The sequence below is a fragment of the Delphinapterus leucas genome, chromosome 17 (assembly GCF_059928025.1).
Source record: "Delphinapterus leucas isolate spDelLeu-1000000601 "Yukka" chromosome 17, BTC_Dleu_Yukka2, whole genome shotgun sequence".
In the NCBI taxonomy this organism is placed as follows: domain Eukaryota; kingdom Metazoa; phylum Chordata; class Mammalia; order Artiodactyla; family Monodontidae; genus Delphinapterus; species Delphinapterus leucas.
In genome coordinates this window covers 80653344-80658904 of record NC_143145.1, presented here as the reverse complement: position 1 = coordinate 80658904, position 5561 = coordinate 80653344, and positions in this window count along the sequence as shown.

Sequence of the window (5561 nt, the reverse complement as noted above, 5' to 3'; positions counted from 1 at the left end):
ATCATTTCCTTGATATTTTCAGTCAAGAAAACGTGGATTTAGCCACTATTGTAGTTTTTGTTTCTGGACAGGAAAAAAAGAAAAAAAAGGAGAGAAAGAAAGAGAGATAGAGAGAGGGAGGGAAGGAAGAAAATCAGCCTATAAACATAAACATTATGGTGACCTTCCCTTTTTCACAGCTGGGGGCCTTCAGAGCGTTTTTGTTTTGCTTTGCTTCGTTTCTGTCAAGAGGCAAATCCATGTAGAAGTGATGGTGGGAAAACAAGAGAAGCAAGTTGAGAATGGATGCTTTGGGACATGAAAGCACAGGCAAGTTGGTAGACAAAAGCAGGTTTTGATTAGAAACAGAAGAATTTTTCTAAGAAATTACTTCCTCATTGTAGTTTCCTGTCAATCCCAAAGTAAACCAAAGGGTGTGCTGAAAACTGCCTTTTGAAAAGAAAGAACAGATTGTTCACATAGCATCTTTTCCCAAAGCAGATTATTGAAGGCTGCACATGGGCCATCGGGGGCGGCCACCCCTCCACCCTCCCGGGGCCTGGGTACAAGGAGCACATACATCAGTCAGCAACTTCCATGGGTGCCTGCGTGTCCTGGTGCTGTGTGATGACAGCTGATGTCAGCAGCGTCAGCGTCCGTCCCCAAAGAGCATGTGATTCCATCAGCAGTGAACACGGGACAGTGGAACCATCAACACAAGTTAACTCACGTTAACAAGGACACCGCGATGCCACAAAGCCATACACGCAAAGTGAGTACAAAGGACTCACTCCAATAAGCTCTCACTGTAGAATGTGGCCAAGAAGGATCTCGTGGAAGAGGGGACATTTTTTAAGTTTTAAAAAAAATACTGAAAAGTAAATCTCTGTGGGCAGCTGTTCAGCTCCACAGACCTAAAATCTGTGCTTTTTAAAGGAAACTATGGAGGAGGAAACCAAATCTGAGGGTCACAGCTAACTAGCTTTGCATCATGTGTTTTGTTGCCCCTTGAGATTTTAGTTACGTCACCACAAAACTACAACGGTAAATTCTAATAATTACTATCGTTAAAGTATTTGTTTTCTTTTTTAAATAAGGTCTGGTCAGAGATGCACAGGACCTGAGAGTTCTTCCAACCCTGTGTCAGGAGAAGCACTTTCCAATTTATGGAAAATAAAATGAATAACTCAATTAATCGTCTGCCTAACTGGACTCTGAGTAAATAATGGGTTCTTAACAGAGTTATTGAATAAATGGCTAATGCTAATGCATTTACGTTATAGGAGCTACTGCACTCTACTGAAGACAGGATGCGTTTTTCTCTGGAAGGTATGACCATTTCTCCCTCGATGAGAAATGCTCTGCTTCCAGGTTCTGGGAAGAAAGCAGCATCAGTTGGGATCTCCTAAGTGCTAAGAGCTCAGCTTCTGAGATTCACTCTACAAACCCAATGCAAAGTAATAGAGATAAAATGCACAGCCACTTGAAGAGGAAGACTGGCCACGTACAATGTGAATTTCCCGTATGTTTCTTATTGTGTTTCTGGTCAAAAAAGGCTGAAATCCACTTGCCTAACTGGTAGTGTGAACATATTTAAGCCAAATGTCATCATTTGGGTCTTGGGAATGGTTGCCCAGAAATAGAATTCTGGAAAGGAAGAGTGTCATGGACGAACCGTGGTGGGGCCCAGGGTCAAGGGGGCCCTAACCTAAGGATTTAGTCTGTCTGGTCTGAGTAGGAGGCTTACCCATAGCATAACAGTCATTTTGTAAAAACCTGATGCCAGCTACTATTCAAATCACATGAGCCCCCCTGCACTGATCCAGGCCCACTGGTCATATTTCTGGTTAAACTTTGGGGTCCCCTCGAGTCCACATACCGCTGGAGAAGGTGCCAAGCAGAGAAACCAACCATCCAATCTCCCTGGTAATTAGCTTCACCATCTCATGAGCTGGTGATGTGAATTGTTTGATTGATGTGAATCTGTTTGGCGAAATGGATCCCCCATCTGTGCCGACAAAAATCACTCAGCAAAACTGAACATCACACCCCAGGGAACCCACACCTGGGTTCCCCAGGGCACACAGCACCTGGTGTGGCTTATTGGTGGGCAGGGAACATCCTCTTGGATTCAAACAGGTCCACACTTACAAGCCAAATTAAAACACAAATTAAGACAATAGTTAATCATTCAAAAATTTTTATTGACATGGAGCTACTGGGACCAGCCTACTGTAGGTTAAAAGCAAGAACTTTAGCTGTTAGACTGCCTGAAAAATGTGCCTCAGTTTCTTTATCTCTAAAATGGGGTTCCACAAAGTGTTGAGCTAATTGGACTGAGAGGATAAATGATAATTTTTAGTAAATTTTTATTGATTATCTTCATCCAGTTCCCCCTCCTCCACCTCCCACCTATGGTAACCACAAATCTGATCTCTTTTTCTGTGACATTGTTTTTTTGTTTGTTTTCAAGCTATAATTGACCTACAACACTATGTGAGTTCCTGGTGCACTACAGAGTGATTCACTATTTCCACGCATTACAAAATGACCACCATGATAAGTCTAGTTACCATCCGTCACCATACAAAATTATTACATAATTGTTGACTCTATTCCCCACACTGTACATTTTTACCCATGACTCATTTTTCTTGTAGCTAGAAGTTTGTACCTCTTTATCTCCCTCTCCTTTTTTTCTCATACACCCACCCCATGCCCCTCTGGCAACCACCTGTTTTCTCTTTGTATCTATGACTCTGTTTCTGTTTAGTTATATTTGTTCATTTGTTTTGTTTTTAGATTCCACATATAAGTGAATTCATATTTTCTTTCTCTGTCTGACTTGCTTAACTTAGCAAAATACCTTCTAGGTCCATCCATGTTGTTGCAAATTAAAAGAACTCATTTTTTATGGTTGAGTAATATTGCAGTGTGTACGTGTCTGTGTGTATATATATATCATATCTTCTTTATCCATTCATCTATTGATGGGCACTTAGATTGTGCCCATATCTTGGTTATGTAAGTAATCCTGCAACGAACATAGGGTGCATGTATGTTTTCAAATTAGTGTTTTGTTTTCTTTAGATAAATAAATAATAAATGATTTACTCTCTATAAAGTACCTAGAATAATAAGCATTATGTAAATGTTTTCCATTATCATTGTTTTCCTTTAGTCAATTTTAGAAGAGAAAGTAACTTATAAATAAAAGGATTTAAAGAAAACTTTGTGTGATATATGATTCAGAGACAGTGTTGATTTAAATTCCTGAAAAAACAGAATAAGGAGGAAAAAAAACAACAAAGAGCTAAGTTGCTGAAGTATTCTACTGTCTTTGGAATTCTAAAATCCATTTCAAGAATAAGTCACCAAAATCTGTGACAGGTAAAGGAGCACATATTTAATAATAAGTTTGCCAAAATACAGGTTTCTCGGGTTAGTTGTTTAATTATATATTAAATTCAAACCTATTAATTTCAAATATATTTAAGATTTAAGATATTAGTACCTTTTCATAACAATCAGACTTATTTTTCGAGTAGGAAAATATCTTTTATCTTGAACTTATCTGATATCGATTCCAAAACAATTTTTTTTAACTCATAATTAATTGCAAGTTGTGCTACTTTGTTGTTCTTCCATTTGAAGAGTATAGAAAGGGGACTTCCGGGCTTCCCTGGTGGCACAGTGGTTGAGAGTCCGCCTGCCGATGCAGGGGACACGGGTTCCTGCCCCGGTCCGGGAAGATCCCACATGCCGCGGAGCGGCTGGGCCCGTGAGCCATGGCCGCTGAGGCTGCACGTCCGGAAGGGGCCACAACAGTGAGAGGCCCGCGTAAAAAAAAAAAGAAAGGGGACTTCCCTGGAGGTCCAGTGGTTAAGACTCCACAATTCCACTGCAGGGGGTGTGGGTTCGATCCCTGGTCATGGAACTAAGATCCCACAAGCCCTGTAGTGCAGCCAAAAAAAAAGTGAAGAGTCTAGAAAGTTCTGATGCAGACAATGAAGTCAAAATAACCTAAAAGGAAAGTTCCTAATTAGATTATTTTCCTCACATTGAGATTCCGGAGAAAAATCACTTTTACAGTGGAGTGGTTTATTGATAGAAATAATGTATAAGAGAAAAAGCCTGCATTATCACATGGTAATGAAGTGAAATGAAGGAAACTGAAGTTTCATGGAAGTTCTCACTGATGAGAATCTAATAGGTATGTTTTTAGGGTGAAAGGAAACGGGAAAGACAGAGCCACACAAGATCTGTAGAAGCTGTACAGCAGTAACAGCCAGAAAAATAAAATAAAAGGGCTCATAAAACAGGGGTCAACCAAATTTTATCAGGAAAACTCCCAGCGTACCACACAGTGGAGGGAGAACTCAAACGCTTTGCATCCACCTCCCATAACACCTACCGGCATGTGTTTAGGAATATTGGATAATTAGGGGTGTAGGTACAGTCAACTTTAAAAACAACAAGTGAAAGAAGTAGACTTTCTTTGAAACTGTTACCCATTCTTCACTGCCGGCAACCATTTTTTATTGCACAGAAGTCTGGGTCCTGCCCCAGAGGGTAAATAAATAATGATAAAGTGGGGGCTTCCCTGGTGGCGCAGTGGTTAAGAATCCGCCTGCCAATGCAGGGACACGGGTTCAAGCCCTGGTCCGGGAAGATCCCACACACCATGGAGCAACTAAGTCTGTGCGCCACAACTACTGAGGCTGCGTGCCACAACTACTGAAGCCCACGTGCCTAGAGCCCGTGCTCCGCGACAAGAGAAGCCACTGCAGTGAGAAGCCAGCGCACCACAACGAAGAGTAGCCCCCGCTCGCCGCAACTAGAGAAAGCCGGCCCGCAGCAACGAAGACCCAGTGCAGCCACAAATTAAAAAAGAAAGAAAGAAAGAATAAATTAATTATTTTTTTTAAAAAAAGAAAGGATCCTATCTCATGACTGGGCTATAAGAAATATGACTAGAATCTTTCTTTTTATACAATCCTAGAATTCTTAAACAGTGAACCTGGGACTTCCCTGGTGACGCAGTAGTTAGGAATCCACCTGCCAGTGCAGGGGACATGGGTTTGATCCCTGGTCTGGGAGGATCCCACACGCTGCGGAGCAACTAAGCCCATGCGCCACAACTACTGAGCCCACGAGCCACAGCTACTGAAGCCCGCGTGCCTAGAGCCCGTGCTCCTCAACAAGAGAAGCCACTGCAACGAGAAGGCCGCGCACAGCAACAAAGACCCAACTCAGCCAAAAATAGAATTAATTAATTAAAAAAAATAAAGTTCACAGGTCTAAATATAGTAACTTCATTTCATAATAAAAGAAGAGAGAAATTTTTCATCTTAAATTATTTTTCTTTGTGAACTTTATATTAATTTAGGGTTTAGGCCAACAATATATCCAACTGTAGTTTTTCGTGTTTCTGTAAACGACAACATTCACCTCCGTAATATATTGTAAATATCTGAGCATCATTCAGGGGATGGGGAAAAACGCTTTTTACCATAACTACAGAAGACAGTTAGGTGTCCCTGAAACCACAAAAGTTCTCTATTAAAAGCTGTCACCATGTG